Source organism: Choloepus didactylus, chromosome 18, assembly GCF_015220235.1.
Source record: "Choloepus didactylus isolate mChoDid1 chromosome 18, mChoDid1.pri, whole genome shotgun sequence".
Lineage (NCBI taxonomy): Eukaryota > Metazoa > Chordata > Mammalia > Pilosa > Megalonychidae > Choloepus > Choloepus didactylus.
This window is the reverse complement of record NC_051324.1, coordinates 27,603,045-27,623,671: the sequence shown is the minus strand read 5'-3', so window position 1 is coordinate 27,623,671 and position 20,627 is coordinate 27,603,045. Positions and strand designations below refer to the sequence as shown.

The 20,627-nt window shown below is 42.2% G+C and overlaps 1 pseudogene; it reads right to left on the bottom strand.

The window, feature by feature from the left end:
• Window positions 1-649: 649 nt before the first annotated feature.
• On the bottom strand, window positions 650-20,333 carry LOC119514710 (annotated as a pseudogene).
• Window positions 20,334-20,627: the final 294 nt, after the last annotated feature.

Sequence of the window (20,627 nt, the reverse complement as noted above, 5' to 3'; positions counted from 1 at the left end):
GGGAGGAATGTAGACCCAGCATCGTGGGATGGAGAACATCTTCTTGACCAAAGAGGGGATTTGAAAGGAAATGAAATAAGCTTCAGTGGCAGAGAGATTCCAAAAGGAGCCAAGAGGTCACTCTGGTGGGCACTCTTATGCACAATTTAGACAACCCTTTTTAGGTTCTAAAGAATTGGGGTAGCTGGTAGTGGATACCTGAAACTATCAAACTACAACCCAGAACCCCTGAATCTTGAAGATGATTGTATAAAAATGTAGCTTATGAGGGGTGACAATGGGATTGGGAAAGCCATAAGGACCACACTCCCCTTTGTCCAGTTTATGGATGGATGAGTAGAAAAATGGGGGAAGGAAAAAAACAAACAAACAAACAAAGGCACCCAGTGTTCTTTTTTACTTTAATTGCTCTTTTTCACTTTAATTATTATTTTTGTTACTCTTGTGTGTGTGGTAATGAAGGTGTCAGGGATTGATTTTGGTGATGAATGTACAAGTATGTAATGGTACTGTGAGCATCGAATGCACGATTTGTTTCCTATGACTGCGTGGTATGTGAATATATCTCAATAAAATGAATTTAAAAAAAAAAGATAAGGTGGCATCATCCTGTAGCCCTTTGAGTTCTCAGTAACCGGGAACTTCTTACCTAAAATATCCAAAACCTTTAATACAGTGTCAAGAGGATTTCCAGAATCAGGTCTGATTATTAGCAGTGCCTCCATACTTCTCAACACTATTGAATGTCTTAGATCTTCACCCCATATTTTTCACATGCATTATAAATGTCACAGCTATCGCTGACAAACAGATATAGGCACTGATGAAAACTGTGTTATTATATGTTCAAAAGCATCTTTTTCATGGTCTCTACCCCAAGCTGGTATGGTACTGTGTTCTGCTGCTGGAACAGAATAGCCTAGGACAGGATCTTTTGTTCCATAGTATTTTTAAATTAAAGCAATTCCTGTACTGTGTCTGCTCCGGGAGTCTCCTGGAAAGAGGCTCCCCTGTAGCCAAAATCATGTAACTTGTATTCCAGACCATCTAAGTTACCAGAGGTTTCTAACAAATATTTGGCCAATATTTCCTTCTGCTCTCTAGAATCTGTGGCCACTGTGATTGGATACCAGGACCGAACAAGAATAGTCTCAATCCGATTCGTAAGCCAGTAACACTCTTGGATCTGTGTTTTCCACTATGAGAGAACATTTCCTCTCGGGATGACAGAGCCCTCAGGAACAACTTTTACTTCTATTGGAAGATGCCCATCATACGTTTCAAGAATGTAGTTCCATCCCTTTTCATTAAAGACATTGTCTTCGAAGTGCCCTGTTCTAGTTTGCTAACGCTGCAGAATGCAAAACACCAGAGATGGACTGGCTTTTATAAAAAGGGGGTTTATTTGGCTATACAGTTAAAGTCTTAAGGCCATAAAGTGTCCAAGGTAACACATCAGTAATCAGGTACCTTCACTGGAGGATGGCAAATGGCCTCCGGAAAACCTCTGTTAGCTGGGAAGGCACGTGGCTGGCGTCTGCTCCAAAGTTCTGGTTTCAAAATGGCTTTCTCCCAGGACATTCCTCTCTAGCAAGCTTGCTCTTCTTCAAAATGTCACTCACAGCTGCACTCCGTTTCATCTCTGAGTCAGCATGCTTATATGGCTTCACTGATCAAGGCCCACCCTGAATGGGTGGGGCCACGCCTTCATGGAAATATCCCATCAGTTATCATCCACAGTTGGGTGGGGCGCATCTCCATGCAAACAACCTAATTCAAAGGTTCCAACTTAATCCCCACTATTCTGTCTGCCCCACAAGATTGCCTCAAAGAATATGGCTTTTTCTGGGGGACATAATACATTCAAACTGGCACATGCCCTTTGTAGACCTCTTTGGCTTTCTGGATTTTCTCTTTGGTCACTACTTTACCTTTTAAGTACTTATTAAGAATATACTGCAATCCATAAAATACTGCTTCCTCATATTTCACCTTCCTTTCTTTGGAGTTTTCTGAATTCTTTTCATGGCATTCAAAGTAGGAATAAACTTTGCTTGTGTTGGGTGGATATTGTGTATCGTGAGTAACTCGTAGGAATTGGTGGCCAGAAGGATGCAGAACTTGGCTTCCACGGCAGCATTTGACTCGGGCCAGGGTATGGGGGCCGTGAGGCTGCGAGGAAAGAGACAAATGTGCTTTACTGCATTCTGTTGCTTAAGTCACTGCTCAGGTCGGAGGGGGAGCTGGAGAGGAGGGAACTGATAGCTCTTTTTGCTTTTCCCAGTAATCCTGGTGACTGTAGGCTCATGTCTATTTAATGAATGAGAAAATCAAGACCCCAAAATGTTAAGTGACATGTCCAGGGCCCATAGCAAGCAGTGGTGGGCACAAGGTTCTGTCCCCTGAACTTGTGCTCCTTCTGCTACAGGACACTGTTGCATGGTCCCCACATTCCCCAGCCACCACCTGACCACCAGTTTGATTTCCTGAATGCACCTGCCTCCCAGAAGCAGCACCAACCACCAGGCATGGGTCCTTCGTCTTAAGCAAGAAACTGCTTTAAACAAAATAATGTTTTGTGACAACCTGTTTCATGGAACTTGATCATCCCTAGGAGAACTGGGGAAAAAAGAAAGGAATTTGGGATCAAAGAGGAATGTCAGGATAAGAGAGACTGGACTATGGGATCAAGGTATGGGGGCTTTTCAGAGCCCAGAGCCCCATTCGTAAAATCCCCTGTGCTAAATGACTTTATGTATGTGGATTGCCCCATTTAATGCTGACATGGGCCCTAGGTGACCCAAGTTACAGATAAGAAGTCGAGGCTGAGGGCACCCAGCTAGTAAGCAGAGGAGCCGGGATTTGAACCCTGGGAGTCGGGCCCCTCAACCTCTGCACTTTGGCGGCACATGACAGTGGGGGAGGACCACAGGGTCTCTGAGGTTTCCCCAGTGATTGGCTGGGCCAAGTTCTGGAAGCTTCCTTCCCTCTCTGCTCAGCAGTGCTGCTGGAGTTGCCTCAGCCCAAGTTGGCCGGGAGCTTCTGTTAGCATTTCAAAGATTGATTCTGCTCTCTGAATCTTCTTTTCCTTTGCCTTTTGCTGCTTGCCGAAATAGTCCAGAGGATCCTGTTGAAGACTAAAACAAAAGCCAACAGAAAACCATTTATGGGCACTGGTGGGCTCGCTGCCGCATGATCGTGTTTGAAAATGGTCCTGTTAGGTCCACGTTGCGCTTCAGAATGTAGGAGAGGAGACACCCACTTCTTGGCTAAGTCCTAAGTTATACTCTTACTTCCCAAGGATCCAAATTAATTCTTTACCACCACGGCCGCCACCACCAACCCTTCTGGGAGCTGCCCAGGAGAGGGGGCTTGTGGCTGGTCCCGAAGGTTCTTCTCTAGTCCAGGCCTGTGTGCTCTGAAGTTGACATAACCTCCTCCTCGGTGCCCTCATGCAGATGACTCTCGCCCTGCTTCCAAGGTTTTCCTATATTAGCTACATCTCCCTGGTTGTTTCTGTCACATGCTGTGCAAACGGGATCCATGGGGTGTCCCGAAACTCCAGATGGCTGACTTCTCAAAGGCACTGACTGCACTTGCTATTAATTTCCTTCAGAACATGCCAGAGAGAGGCCTGAATGGGCGTGAGCAGGCTGCGGAGCACAGGCTGGCCAGCCAGGGTCGGAACTCAGAAGCCCTCTGCAGTCAGGGGCTAAGGCTGGAGCAGGGTCTGGGCTGCTGGCTGGGGCGTCCGAGGTGGAGCCTGGGACAGGAGGAGGCCTTGGGCAGCTTTACAGATCCTGCGTGAGCGGGGAAGCAGGTCCTTAGAGTGGTAGTGGAGGGCAGCAGAGCCAGAATCGTGGGCCCACAGGTGCTTTCACAAAGTCCTAACAGGTAAGTCCAGCTGGGGTGGGAGTGCTGCCCCGAGGTCAGGCAGGAGCGTGTCCTGTGCCTCGCCTTTGGGCAGCCTCCCTGGTGGGAGCGAGGTGTCCACTGAGGGCCAGGCTGAGGACCACACAGAGTCTGACGAGCGGAAACCCAGGCATGAACTGTGCTGCACAATGAAAAACCAGTTGACACCCTCTCGGGGTGCATTAATAGCTGCAGGGCCTCCAGATCAAGGAAGGGGAGAAAACTGTTCTACCCTGATTTGGCCACAGTGTTGCTTTCAGTTCCAAACAACACATATTTAAGATTAAATGAAAGCTAGAATTTAGTTTCAGGAGTAAGAATTATAGTCACATGGTTTGAATATAAAAATAAAACACATAAATAGGTGACAGTGAGAAGTTGTCCCTTCTTTCCCCTCTCCCCTGCCCTCACCTAGTCCCCTACGTAGTTATTATTACTTTCTTGACTAGCCTCTCAAATTGTTTTAAGCTTATATAAGAAGCTATAAATATATGGATTTTTATCCTCCACCCCCTTTATACACTAAAGGTGGTCTACTCTAAGTTGTTCTGCAACTTGCTTCCTTATTCCTTTTCACACTTGGACATGTGTGTTTTTTTGTTTGTTTCTTTTTAAAAATTCTATTTTTTTGATATATATTCACATATCATATAATCATCCATGGTGTATAATCAATTGTTCACAGCACCATCATACAGTTGTGCATTCATCAACCCAATCTATTTTTTGAACATTTTCCTTATACCAGAAAAAGTAAAAATAAGAATAAAAAATAAAAGTAAAAAAGTACACCCAAATCATCCCCCCCACCCTATTTTTCATTTAGTTTTTGTCCCCATTTTTCTACTCACCCATCCATACACTGGATAAAGGGAGTGTGATCCACAAGGCTTTCACAATCACACTGTCACCCCTTGTAAGCGACATTATTAGACAATCATGTTCAAGAGTCAAGGCAACTGGGTTGCAGTTTGATAGTTTCAGGTATTTATTTTTAGCTATTCCAATACATTAAAACCTAAAAAGTGTCATCTATATAGTGTGTTAGAGTGCCCACCTGAGTGACCTCTCAATTCCATTTGGAATCTCTCAGCCAGTGAAACTTTATTTTGTTTCATTTCGCATCCCCCCCTTTTAATCAAGCAGATGTTCTCAATCCCACTATGCCGGGTCCAGATTCATCCTTGGGAGTCATATCCCGCGTTGCCAGGGAGATTTGCACCCCTGGGAGTCAGATCCCATGTAGCAGGGAGGGCAGTGAGTTCACCTGCTGAACTGGGTTAGCTGGAGAGAGAGGAGCCACGTGCTTTAGTAACATCATCACCCACAGCACCGACTAACATTTAGTATATGGCACAGGAACTCTAATAAGTCCCTTCCTTGCAGTAGCTCAATTCCATAACAAACTTACATGGTAGGTCCTATTTTTATCCCTATTTTGTAAATGAATTAACCAAGGTGAGGAGAAGTTAAAGGATTTGCCTAAGGTTTCACAGCCAGGGAATGGCAGAACCAGGAATTGGACCCAGGTAATTGGATTCCAAAGCACACAGCCTTAACCACTACCCACAGCCGTGACCATGACTGGGCCCTACGCTGGGTGACAGGTCTGTCCCTAATGTTGTGGCACCCAGAGCAAGAGTGCATTAGAGGCCCATAGGTTGAAATACTTAAAAAAATTATTGTATGGAAAAGAGTTATCATACCAGGCTGGGGGTAGCTCCTTAGACAGGCCTGCTTGCATGTTGGCCCTTGACGGGTGCCCGGGAACTGGAGTCCAGGAGGATTCCCTCCAGAGCTGCTCAGAGCAGCTCACTGTGCCTAAACTGTTTGTGCAAACCACCTGCTTTCCTTCTGGAAGTCTGCAAGTGTGGTATGGGCTAGACAGAGGGTACCTACCTGACACCCCCAGTCAAAACCTTAGGTGCAGTGTCTGCGTCGCTACTGAGCTTCCCTGGTGGACATTTCACACGTGTTGTCACAACTCATTGCACAACAATTAAGCATGTCCTGTGTGGCTGCACTGGCAGAGGACTCTGGGAAGCTTGCACCTAGATTCCTTCTGACTTTGCCCTACGCACCTTTCCCCTTGGCTGGTTTTCCTTTAATCCTTAAGTTGTATTAAAGCAGAGCTGTGAGTTTGACTATATGGTGTGTCCTGTAAATTCTCCTAGAGAATCACCGAACCTGGGAATGGTCTTGGGAACCCCCAACAGTTATAAATCAATAATTTGTTATTTATAAACTACTTACAAATAACATAAATAGTTAACTATAATGAAGTTAACAAACTGCCATATAAAATACAATCTATCCTCCTATAATTCAAACATACCTCCATAACAGTGAGTTCAAAATATAATTGACAAAATTAAAAATCAACAGAAAGGTGGCAGACTATTTTTGATGACTAAATGTAAATACTCTGTGATGGGCCAGTGGTATTTGGATGAGTAATGAAATAAAAAAATACGTAACTCACTAAGTTATGTATCTATTCCACGCAACTTATTTTTCTTGCTTTCTTTTTAGTAAAATCACTAATTATGTTGACAAAGATTTTCACATAATTTACATTGTCTTGACAGTAGTGATCCTTTTAAAAAAATTGTATTCAAAATGTAAACATATTTTCATCAAATATGTAAATTATAATTAATGTAAAATATTTAAAAATTTAGAACAATTCCTTTTGTTTTCAGAAAAGTTCTATTCTTTAAGTTAGGGGTCAGCAAACTAAGGCCTGGGGGATGGATGCTTTCCCCCAGGAAAGTTTTACTGCAACATAGCCACACTTACTCATTTATGTATGTAACTCTTTTGTTAGAACAGCAGAATTAAGTAGTTATCACAGAGACTGTATGGCCTGCAAAGCCAAAATATTTATTCTCTGGCCTTTGGAGAAAAAGTTTGCCAGCACCTTGTTCTAAGTCATTCAAAATTATCTATTAAAATTAAAGACAAAATACAAATTATAATTAATATTGAATTGTTGAATAAAATATTTAAGGCTAAATGAATTTTATTTTTTGAAAATTTTATTGACTTTTTATTAACAAGCTATTTGCAGTTCTGAAGTTCAATGTCTATCTAAATGACAATGTAAAGAACTGGTATCATGTCTCATGCATGATATATTCAAATTTAAGATTAATATGAATTTTTAATATTGCAGAATATGCCTCAGTCCCCGTGTGCAACTCTTGCAAAATTAATTCATTAATAGCTCTAGAATCAACCGTAGGAACCCAAAAAGTTGCAAGAGAACTACTGGACACTCCAAGAAAATGATGTACTGAATGCAAGAATTGGATGCATACCTGCCATTGGAGAGGAAAGATTCCATAACTTACTCAATTTGTCTCTTCTAAGTTTTTGCTTCTTCTATCCTCTCTGCACAGTGTCCAGCTTTGGCAATGGCACACCCCACAAACTCTCGTGGTATTTAGGGGTAAGACATAGGGCAATGGCAGGATGCCTGGGTCCTGGAAGGTGCTGGTCATGAGAGCAGATGTTTAGGCTGCGGCTGTGCTGTGCTGGGGCTGAAAGCCAGTTCCCGAGCATTGGAGGCACTCAAGTGTTTGTTAAATTTATTTATTTTGTGTGTTTGTGATATGCAAGGCCCTCTAAGGCCCAAGTCAGGGGTCTTCTTGCTCCTTCTAAGGTTGACACTGCTAAGGGGAGTGGCTTTCGGGCAACGGTGGGCAGAACTGGAAATGTTTACCCTGGGGAAGAAGATATCCCTTTTTTTCTTTTCCCTGTCCTTGCCCCTTTCTTTCTCTCCTCCCTTTCTTCTTTTTTCTCCTTTCCCCTCTTCCCCCTGAAGGGCTTATCCCATGCTGTTGCAGACGGCTGGACCTGAACCATTACACGGTGAGGTTTTGATCCATGGACATCCAGAAGATGTACCAGTGAGGCCTGCTGACCTAGGATTGGGCAGCTGGCAGAGGAGTGGGCTCCCTGCCCCTGGAGGTGCTCAATCATGGGTCAGACAGCGCGACAGAAGGATTTCTGCATTGGGTAGGGGGTTTGGCTAGAGAAAGATTCTTTGATTCTGATGCCCCTAGAAAGTCCTCATTCCAATCTCTAGGATGTCATCCCATCCTAGAGTTTTTACCTGGGTTGTGGGTGGAGGTGGGGATGCTGGCTGTGGATGCATTGGTACTTGTTGGTTAGCCAACTACAGGACCAAAATACCCAACCATAACCTCAGTGTTACCAGCCTTGTAAGGATTGAGGTTTCCAGAAAAGTCCCGGGTTGCATTTGCCCCAGCCTCCCCAACCTCCCATCTCTGCACCTTTTCCTGAAAAGCTACTTGCTCTCCCACTCAAAAGTGTTCCCAATATTAATGACCTAAAGCTAAAATAAGAGGCACGCTGAGGCTGTGGGAAGAGGATTGGCTTCAGAGGCTGGGATATGTGGATGCAAATCCCAGATCTGTCACTTCTTAGCCATCCTTGAGGGGTGGGCTACTTAAATTGTTTGTGACTCAGTTTCTACATCTGCCAATGGAAATAGTAGCAGCCTTGCCTACCATACAGGTTGTCAGCAGGATCAAGGAAGGAAGGTGTTATTAGTTAGGGTTCTCTAGGGAAACAGAATCAATGAGAGATATCTATAAAATATAAGATTTATAAAAGTGTCTCACACAACTGTGGGTATGTATGAATCCAAATTCTGTAGGGCAGGCAGCAAACTAGCAACTCCAATGAAGATGTTCGATGAACTCCTCAGGAAACGCTTTGCTGGTCAGCCAAAGAAGAAGTGAAGGTCCATCTGTCTCGCTTAAAAGTCTTCAACTGATTGGATTAAATCCAGCTGACTGCATTCTCTCATTGTAGAAGACATGACAATTGACTGATGATTTAATAAACCAGCCTATTGGTTTATTAACCAGCCACAAACGTCCTCGCAGCAACGGTGAGGCCAGTGCTTGCTTGACCAGACAGCTGGGTACCATCACCTGGCCAAGTTGACACATGAACCTAAGCATCACAGAAGGGATTTGAGTATGGTTCATACAACACTGCCCCCACCACCCACCCCTGCCCCAGCTACCCCAAACCTGAACCCCTCTCCTATTTTATGGGAATCCAAGAATAGGTGGGAGGTAGGGCTCCCTCCCACTAAGAGAGCTGAAGAGTGGAAGAAGTTCCTCTGCTCCACTCCCTGGTACGTGGGGAATGTCCAGTCACCTAGACTCAATTGTTCACTCTTGCCTGCATCCTTGAATCTTGAGGAAGTGATACAAAGAGCCCTTGCCCTGCCAGGGAGAGTTAGATTTCTAAGGCAGTGATGGTGGCAGAGGGGTCTGAAGTCCAGTGTTGGTGGTCCCAGGATTGGCAACTGCAAATGTTTAATCACAGCAGCCCCAGTGATGGTTGCAGTGGACATGGTTGGGTGCCTTCTTGACATTTGTTTCCTCTTACTTCCTTCTTAAAAGAACCATGATTATATTCAGATCTATTCCTTCCCCAAGTAGTCCGTGTGCCTTGGTGAGCTGACCTCACCCCAGCTTTAGGGGTGGACCTGATTGGCCTACATTTAAGTAATCTCATCTTTCTTGACAGGAATTTCTTCAGCAGTCCAAGTCCAGGCTTAGCCAATCAGCTCAAGGCATTGCCCTGAAGGAGTTAGAGGTCAGGGCTCAGAGCATGACTTAGGGTGAACTGATCCGGCTAAATGGAAGGACCAGGATTCTAATTCCACAATGGGTGAAGATGCTCTTGGACCTGGATGCCTGGATTATCGCCAGCACTCCAGAAGTCCTTGTGTGTACACTTTTCAGTGACAACTCCCTCCTCCCTCCCACAATTAACTACTATCCTGACTTTCATGATAATCATTTCTTTACTTTTAATTTGGTTGTAACACCTATGTATTCATTTGTAAACAATATAAATATATTTTGCCTCTTTTAAAAATAAATATATAGGTGAGGGAAGAAAAAGGCAGCATAGAGAGGAGTGGAAGCTAGTTTGTCCCCCCAGAACAACTAACAAACAACCAGGACCACCAAGTAAATAATCTGGAATAACTGCAGGGGGACAAACATGACTGTCCACTCATCATACATCAGCCTGAATAGGGAGGAATACCTGAGATCGTAGCTTAAAGTCTGTAAGTAAAAACTGCAGATCCGAGCTGGGAGCCCCTCCCCCCACAGCCCAAACTACAAAGCCTCATGATGGTAGAGAGCAGCACTCTCCCAGTAAGCAAATATAGCTCAGCTGAGCTCCAGCTGGGGTTTTAATTAAGAAGCATGGACTGCTCAATACAAGCTACGAATCCCCAACAAGCAGACAGAGGCTTTTGGTGATGACTGACCTTGGAGAGCCAGAGGGTGGCCATGGACTGGCCCTGAAGGGGCTTTCTGTCCCTTTTTCAGCTGAATGGAGAAAGCCTCAGCCATTTTCAATTCTTAGCTCTCTGACCCAGACAAGGGTGGAGGTAGCACAGGCAGAGAGAGTCCATTCAAATGCTAATGACCTCTCCCTGAGGGGGGGGGTGTATCTTCCCTAAGAGGAAAGAGGTGGGGCCCAGCTCTACTACCTGCCCTCCATTCAGAACCAGACCCCAGAGCCTGGGGGAAAACAGCCACGGGTCACACCTCCTTACACCAGTCTGGAGCTACAGGCTGACAGGTGCCACCTGCTGGGCAGAAAAGCACAGTGACTTGAGGCATCACAGGGTGCACCAATCTTCTAAGACACACCCTCAAGAGGACATGATACTATTGCCTTCTTCTAAGACCTGAGCCAGTTCTGGTCCGGGAAAACCTGATTGGGGTAACCAAGGAAACTAGACGCCTAGACAACAGAAAACTACAACCTACACTAAGAAAAACAAGGTTATGGCCCAGTGAAAGGAACAAGCTTACACTTCAACTGAGATACAGGAATTTAAACAACTAATACTAAATCAATTAAAAAAGTTTAGGGAAGATATGGCAAAAGAGATGAAGCATATAATGAAAACATTGGGCATACATAAGGTAGAAATTGAAAGTTCATAAAACAACTGGCAGAATCTATGGAAATGAAAGGCACAACACAAGGGATGAAAGACACAATGGAAACATACAACAGCAGATCTCAAAAGGCAGAATAAAACACTCAGGAACTGGATAATAAGATACCTGAAAGCCTAAACACAAAAGAACAGATAGAGAAAAGAATGGAAAAATATGAGCAATGTCTCCAGGAACTTAAGGACAAAATGAAATGCAGGAATGTTCATGTCATTGGTGTGCCAGAAGGAGAAGAGAAGGGGAAAGGGTCAGAAGCAATAAGAGAGGAAATAATCAATGAAAACTTCCCATCTCTTATAAAAGACATAAAGTTACGGATCCAAGAAGCGCAGCATATGCCAAACAGAATACATCTGAATAGGCCTATGCCAAGACACTTCATAATCAGATTATCAAACATCAAAGATAAAGAGAGAATCCTGAAAGCAGCAAGAGAAAAGCGATCCGTCACATACAAAGGAAGCTTGATAAGACTATGTGCAGATTTCTGAATAGAAACCATGGAGGCAAGAAGGAAGTTGTGTAATATATTTAAGATACTGAAAGAGAAAAACCACCAACCAAGAATCATATATCCAGCAAAACTGTCCTTAAAATATGAGAGAGAGCTTAAAATATTCTCTGACAAACAGAAAAGGACAGAGTTTGTGAACAAGATACCTGCTTTACAGGAAACACTAAAGGAAGCACAAATGTATGACAGAAAGGAAAAGACAGGAGTGAAAGGCTTAGAAAACAATTTGGGGAAATAGTAGCACAATAATGTAACTACAGTGAACAAAGATGACTGTGAGCATGGTTGATAGAGGAAGGTTAGAACCATGTGGGGCACCAGAAGAAAAGAGGAAAGATAAAGACTGGACTGTATAACTCGGTGAAACCTAGGGTGCTCAACGATTGTAATAAAAGGTACAAATATGTTTTTACATAAGGTAGAACAAATGAATGTCATCATTGCAAGGTGTTAAAAATAGGGTGAGATTGGGGGGAAAATACAATCAATGCAAACTAGAGACTATAATTAACAGAAACTTTGTATTATGCTTCCTTTAATATAACAGAGGCAATATACCAAAGCTAAATGCATGTGGGGTGGGGTGGGGTGGTAGCGGAAGGGTATGGGACTCCTGGCATTGGGGATGTTGTCTGACTCTTTATTCTACTTTAGTTTAATGCTCTTTTCTTTTGTTGCTTTCCAGCTGTCATGTTTTTGTGTTTTTTTCTCTCATTCTTTTTCTTTTACTTTTGTCCCTCTACCTTCTTTGACTCTTCCTCCTTCTTTGTGGAAGAAATGGAGATGTCCTTATATAGTCAGTGGCGATGGTTCTGAATACAAAATACGTGACTATACAGGGAACCAACGATTGTTTACTTAGGACAGAAGGTATGGTGTGTGAATGAAACCATCTTTAAAAAAATGGGTTGATGAAGAAATCTTGAGGGCACTATATTGAGTGAAACAAGACAGAACATAAGGACAAAGATTGCAGGGTCTCACTGATATGAACTGATTATAATATATAAACTTATAGACATGAAATATAAGTTACCAGGATATAGAACAAGGCTAAAGAATGGGGAGCGGTTGCTTATTATGAGCAGAATGTTCAACTAGGGTGAACTTAAACGTTTGCAAATGGACAGGGGTGATGGTAGCATGTTGTGAGAATAACTAACAGTGCCGAATGGTGTGTGAAGGTGGTGGAAAGGGTAAGCTCAGGGTCACGTGTGTCACCAGAAGGAAAGTTGGAGGTTAAAAGATGGGACTGTATAAAACAGTGAATCTTGTGGTGGACAATGTCTGTGATTAACTGTACAAATATTAGAAATCTCTCTCATGAACTAGAGCAAATGTATGACAATATAACTAGAAGTTAATAATAGAGGGGGCATATAGGAAAAAACATATACCTATTGCAAACTATATACTACAGTTAGTAGTATTTTAACATTCTTTCATCAACAGTAACAAATGTACTATACCAAAATAATGAATCAATAATGGAGGGGTGGTGGTAAGGGCTATGGGAGGATTTGAGTTTCCTTTTTTATTTATTTTCTGGAGTAATGGAAATGTTCTAAAAATTGAAAAAAAAATTAATTGTGGTAATGGATGTACAGCTGTATGATGGTACCATGGGCAATTGATTGTAAACTTTGGATAATTGTATGGTTTTTGAACAATCTCAATAAAAAAATAAAAGAAAAACTTAATTGTGGTAAAGAAAAAATATATATAAGTGTGTGTGTTTAAAGAAATTGAATTATACTAATGTTTTATTTTGAATTCAATGTTTGCTCAATATTACATTTGGAAGATTCATTTATGTTGTTGCATATAGCTGTAGTTTGTTCATTTTCATTGCTGTATAGCATTCCATTTATGAAAGTATTACAATTTATTTATCCAGTCTGGTATTTATAGAGATCTGGGCTGTTTCTAATATTCTGGTTTAATGACAAAACTGCTCTGAACTCATTCACTGTTCGTAACTCTTGGTGCAGATATGCCTGAATTTCTCTGGGCTAAAGGGTATGTTTATTATCAACTTTATCAGAAAATGTCAAGCTATTTACTTAAGTGGTTGTCTGTTATTTATATAGTTTTAATACTACTTTTTTTTATGTCTATGAGTTGCAAATATCTTCTCTCACTCTGTGAACTTTCTTTTCACTCTCTTAAGAAGCTCTTCAACTTATTGTAATTGATTTGTGCTCTTTATGTGTGTGTGTTTAATAATTTCTTCTCTACCCTGACATCTTGAAGGTATTATCCTATATTATCTTCTAAAAATATTGTCTCTGACATCTTGGCTTTTAATCCATCTGGAATTGATTTTTTGTGCATAGTATGAGATAGGGGTCCAATTTTCATCCCTGCAGCCCATATGAATGCACAGTTGTCCCAGCACCATTTATTGAAAAGTCTGCCCTGTTCCTCCTGTCCTGCAGTTTCACTTCTGTCATATGTTGTGTGTCGTTAATAAACACAAGTCTTGTTTCTGGGTTGTTTCTTCGGTTGCATTCTATTTGTCTATCCCTGAGCCAATACCACACAGTTTTAATTTTAATGAAGTCTAATTTATCAATTTGTTATTTTATGGGTTGTTCTTTTGTTGTCATATCTAAGAAATCTTTGCCTACTCCAAGGTCACAAAAGTTTTCTCCTATGGTTTGTTTTAGTCGTTTTAGGATTTACATTTGAGTTAATTTTTGTATATGCTGTAAGGTATGGCTCAAACATGGTATATTTCTGCTTTTATTGAAATCTTTTTAAATGTCTCTTGGTACAGATTTATAATTATACCCACAAAGAGGCTGTACACCTTTTGTACTTTATTCCCAGCAATTTAATATTTCTTTGATGCTGTTGTAAATGGTTTGTTTAAAAACATTTTTTTCTGTATTTTTGGTTGCTGATATTCAGAAACATGAATGATCTTACACATACTGATTTTGTATCATCTAGCAATATTGTTAAACTTTTTATTAATGCAGTAATTTATCTTTGGATTTTCTGTGTATCAAATTCTTATCATCTGCAAATAATAAGTTTTTTTTTTTCCTTTTCCAATCCCTTTTCTTCGTTTTATTTTTTTGCATAAAATTTATAATTTGTAGTTTCCAGGTGAATTGAATCTTTCAGTATTATGATGTGACCCTTTTTATCTTTTGTAATGTCTTTTAACCTAATCTCTACTTTGTCTGAGATTAATGAAATGAATAAATAATAAAGAATAATAAATGAATATATGTAAGGTGAATGTATAATAATTTATGTAATACACATAAGTGCATGCATGGTTTAATTTTTTCTATCCTTCTACATTCACCCTTTTCTGAATTCTTATGTTTCATGTGTCTTTTATAAATAGCATACGATTGGATTTTTTTTATTTCTTTAAATTAGAGCAATTGTAGGTTTACAGAAAAATCATGCAGAAAGTACATAGTACCCAAAACCCTAACCCCCCCCCCCCACAGCTTTTCCTGTTAACACTTTGCATTACTGTGGTAACTTTTTTACAACTGATGAAACAACATTATTATAATTACACTATTTACTACAGTCCATAGTTTACACCAGGGTTCATTCTTTGTATTGTACTGTTCTATGGTTTTTTTTTAAAAAAGCTTATTCTGGTAACATATGATTTCCCATTTTAACCACTTTCAAATATGCAATTCAGTGGTGTTAATTACATTCAGAATGTTGTGCTACCATTACCACCCTCATGTATCAAAACTTTTCCATCACCCCCAGCAGAAAGGACAATATTTGTCCTTTGTGTCTAGCTTATTTCATTCATGATGTCTTTCAAGTTTCATCCATGATGTTGTATGTATCAGCACTTCATTCCTTTTAATGGCCGAATAATATTCCATTGTATGTATGTATGTACCACATTTTGTTTTTCCATTTATCGGTTGATAGACACTTGGGTTGTTTCTACCTTTTGGCAATTGTGAATAATGCCATTAAGAACATTGGTGTGCAAATATCTGGTTGAGTCCCTGCTTTCTATTCTTTGGGGTATATACTTAGAAGTGAAACTGCTGGGTCATATGGTAATTCTATACTTAACTTTCTGAGGAACCACCAAACTATTTTATACCATTTTATATTCCACCAACAAAGTACAAATGTTCCTATTTCTCCACATCCTCTCCAGCACTGGTTATTTTCCATTTTTTAAATAGTAGCCATTCTAGTGAATATGAAATATTATTTCATTGTGGTTTTGGTTTGTATTCCTTAATGGCTAATGATGTTGAGCATCTTTTCATGTGCTTATTGGCGATCAGTATATCATCTTTGGAGAAATGTCTATTCTGGATATTTATTTTTATTTCATGTTGATAATCTTTATCTTTTAATTGGAGTAATTACATAACCAGAATAAAATGTATCTTTGGGTTTAAATTTACCATCTTAGTTTTTGCTGTCTATTAGGTCTACCTGTTCCATATATATTGCTTTGTCTCTCCTTTCATTCTTGCCTTCTTTTGGAATAATTGTACCTTTAAAAAACTCATTTCAGTTTTTTAAAACCTCTTTCTCTGTTATTTTAGTAGTTACCATAGAAGATACAATACGCATCTCTAACTTACCAAAATTAAAAGTGAATCAAAATCTTTTCCTTCCACCCACACAATACAAGAATCTTAAAACAGTTGGACTCATTAATCCCTCCCCAATATAGACATTAATGTTGCCATGTATTTTAATTCTATATTAATGTATATTATATCTATTTTCAGAGTTTAGTCAGTAAAACAAAAATTAGTATGTCAAGCAAAAAGATGTACTATGGGGAGTTTGGTTAAAAAATTGTTGGAAGGCCTAGAGGAGCAAAATTGGGGGTAGAGGAGTGTTCCCCAGAGGTCAGAAACTGCCAGAAGCTGCTGGGCTCCTTGGCCCTTACACTTATGTTCCAGTCTGTTGCTGCCTTTACTGCGAGAGCCAGAAGAATGGTTCCCACGTCTCTGCCATCTTCTAATCTCATCTGAATGCTTCTCGTCAGAACCTAATAGAAATCCTGCTGGTATAAGAGTCTGAAAGATGTGGCTTCTAGTCTTCTAACCCTGCAATACAAGGCAAGAATAAAGCTAATAACTGGCCGGTAGCATCCAACAATGCAATTATTGTTTTATGCAGTCCATGTTCTATTAGAATTATCCCATATTTACTACTTTATTTTCTCTTTATTCTTTTCTCAGACCTTCCAGTCAGGATCAGTCCCTTCTATTCATATATATCATACAATTTCCTTCAGTGAGAATCTGCTGGTAGTAAACTCTCAGTTTTTATTTATCTAGAGTGCTTTATGTTACTGTCATCTGCTGGATATAGAATTCTAGACTGATGGTTACTGTCTCTAAGCTCATGAAAGATACTATTCCTCTGTCTTCTAGCATGTGTTGCAGCTGTTGGAAAATCAGCTCTCAGGTAAATGTCTTTTCTCTTTTAAGATCTTCCTTTTGCCTTTTGTGTTCTGCATTTTATTGAATGCATCTAGGTGTGGATTCCCTTTTAACTGCTGTTCTTGGGATTCACTGGGATTATTGGAAATGTGTACTGACATTTTACAACAGTTCTGAAATGTTCTCAGCCATTGTTTCTTGGAATACTACCTCCTCCCCATTCTCTCCGTTATCTCCTTCTGGAACTCTGATTAGATGCACGTTAGACCTGTTTACTCTATCCCCCCCGTGTTTTTTAACCTTTCTTTCATGGTTTCTATCTCTTCATCTTTCTGGACTGCATTTTTCGGCTCTTACTTTCTCTTCAACTACATTAAATTGCCCACTGAAAGTTTTATTTCAGTGACGATATTTTTTATTCATATAAATTCTGCATGGCTTTTCCCTCAAATCTGTTTTGTCATTTTTTTACAGTCTGTGGTTTCCTGCTCATAATTTTAGTATTCTTTTTAATTTATTTAAACATATTAACCTAGTTATTTTCTATTTTGTGCCTGACAATTACAAGATCTGAAGTCTTTGACTATTTATTTCTACTATTGTTGTTTTTGCGTTTTCTTAATCATGGAGGCTTGTTTCTTTGGATATTGTGTGTGTGTGTGTGTGTGTCTGTGTGTGTGTGTGTGTGTGTTCCCTCTGAGTTGCTCATATGGGAAATCTTGAGGCCTGAGTTGAAGGTTCCCGCAGAGATGAGTTGCTCTGCAGAAAGGGGTGCTACAAAACTAGGATGACTTTAAACAAAATTCTCCTCTTGAGGTTTTTGTTTGTTTGTTTGTTGATCTCTCAGGTACGTGAATTAGGACTGCAAACCTGTGTGCAGGCCAGCTCCTGGTTCTGAATTCCCAGGGGATTTTCTCCCCATTACCTCTACCCAGAGGCAGGGCCTCAGGCGGCAGAACTTGTTTCCTCACTAACCCTTACCCTCTTATGTTCCAGCTTAGTGTGGGGTGTCCTGTTAGATTCCCTACCTTGCTGGACTCGAGGCTTTATCTCCTGCCTCCTGCATTCTATGCAGTTGTCAGAGTGGAAGGCCAGGGTCCCCACAGTTCAGCAGAGTCCCACAGCCAGCTCTGATGCCTTCTTATTTGTTGACATTCCTAGTCATTGTTGAGATCTACAGATTCTTCCCTTTCATGCTTTAAATGATGGTCCAAAAACTTAGTTTGCCATTGCTGGAAACCGGATACCTCAGGTAGAGATTTTTCAATCTCTGGTCCTGAGTTCTTACACCCCTCAGTTCCAGCCCCCCACATTACCAGGGAAGACTGGCTTTGACCCCCACTATGAGGGAGGGGGCAAATGAGGGCCCTGTTGTCCCATGGAAGTTGAAATCTAGGCCTCCACAGTTGTTAGCAGTCCCAGCACTCAAAAACCTCACAGCTTCAGCCCCAGACCCCCTGCCCACAGCTGTGAGTTTCCTTACTGGGGTGTGGGAGTGGGGACTGGGAGGGGTAAACGATGCCTCCAAGTGATTATCCCTTTCTCCTGAGAGTTTCCATCTCTCATTGCACTAGAAATGCGAGGCTACAAAACATGATGGTCACTTTGATTTTCATTCTCCTCTCCCATGAACCCCTTCCTACTTCCTGCTCCCAGAGTATAATACCAAAAGGCAGGGGCAAGCTGACTCCCACAGAGTCTGGCTAAGGCACCCTCCACTCCCTGTTACATAGGAACTCAGGGACCTAAAGGGGTACCTCATGCAAGAACTCAAAGCAGCTCAGTGTGTCTCACAGAGGCCTTGGGTAATGTCCCCAAACTCTTCGAGCCTCAGTTTCCACATCTGTAAAAGGAGAGTAACACCTATTCCAAAGGATTAATGGGAGGAACAAATGAGGTCACTTATGTCCAAAAATAAAAAAGCCTACCACAGTGCCCATTATATAATTGAACTGGAATCAAATCCATGTGGAACTCAGCCAACATGAGGTAATGCTGGAAAGATGGGCACACCAGGGCACTGGTGAGAAACACTGACGAAGGAGCGTTAGAGAGAACTTGTCCAGGGGAGGGAAGGGCCCTGGGTCCAGAACTTGGGTGAAACAGCCCTGGGATCATCCCATTCCCTTTGTCCTGATTAACAGCTCACCAGGCAGCTTTCTGGTTGCTACTTTTTCCCCACTGACCTTGATTCTGGGCCTGAGGACCGGTGCCACCCTACTGTGTGTTAGGCAAGTTCATCTTAACTGCACGGAGGTATCCTTAGCCTCCTCAAACAGAATCTCAAGGATGCTAGGGGACATGCTCAAGGTCACTCTGCTGGGCAGAGGAGACCTCAGCATCCCATCCCTTTCCACCACACGATGTTTCTTCCCAGCAACACACCCTGGGCCCCCAAAACGAGTGTCCTTGACCCTGGAGAGGCATGCCCCATTGTAGGTTTCTGAATGAATATTCAGCTTTGGCAGTGGAGTCTTAACATTTGGGATTTAGTACCTCACTCCCCTCCTTCCAGCCCAAGCCCACTCCATGCTCTGGGACTTGAGAAAACTCAAGGCCCTGCATCACCCAGAAATGGTGTGACCAAGTATGGTACGGGGGCAGGCCTGCTGCCTTTCCCTGGGACCCACAAATACATCCTGCACTCAGGACCAGGATAAAACCCAAACCCCTAGTTGATGAGGGGTCTGTGGGTACATTCCTTCCCCTCTTGTCCCAAGCACATGTAAACATTCACTGGAGAGAGTATGCCTCTGGTGGGCATGTTCTACAACATCCAGCTCACACCTAGTGGTCCATCTGTCCCTGGCAGGGAGAAAGGGGGTTTCCTCCATTGCACAGCCCATGAACACAAGAGAGGGCTTCTGTGCACAGTACATCTCCCTGCAACAGCCAGGGATCGAGACCGCTGGCTACGGGGAACTGACACTCACTAGTGAAGCTGACCTTGCTCTGTCTCTTCTCGATGTGAATGAAACATCTTTCCATCAAAGCACGTGAGTAGCTGGAGAACCCGACACTGCACTGGAGTGAGCTGACATCTCTTTAGGTGTTTCTCCTTCTGCCGGAGACTGAGCAGGCCCAAGTGAGAAGGCTCTCCTCCTTAACAGCCCCTTAGCTTCAACTATCACCTACAGACCCTGCGTCACATGGGTAGTCTTTCTTAACGGCCTTACACATGACTAGCTGAGGGGTTAGGGCCCCTGGTTAGGCTGGGACTGGAGGTTGGACAGCAGCCAAGCACACTGCTGGGGTTTGTGTAGCTGCCCTGTAAGTAGGGTGACCAATGTTTCCCACTTTACCCAGGACACCCCTCAGTTCCAGGAAATCTGGGGGTTTGTCACCCTACCTGCAAGCCCACCGCACAGTCTTTGCCTTGATGGAGATGGTGGGCAGGCTCAAGGGGTTCCGCTTGCCCTGTGGGCCCACCCTCTGACCTGACACCTGGTAGGAATGGGCACCCATCCCTCAGCTGGCCCTGAGGAGCCATTAATGGGCTCAAAACAGGTGAGCCTCAGAACAGGTGAGCCTCAGAACAGGTGAGCCAGGCTTCGCTCACACCAGTGTGGCAGGTCCATGGGGCCAAGGGAAGAGCTCTGCTTATGTTAGGAAAAAGTGGGTCTGGACTCTTTTCAGCTTCCTTTTCCTTTCAAATGACTCTCCACGCTGCCTCCATGGCCAGTGCGATGTTCTGTCCAACTTCTTTCTGGCCTGCTTGTCAATTTTCTCCCTACAAGAGGCCTCTTTTCGCCACTCTTA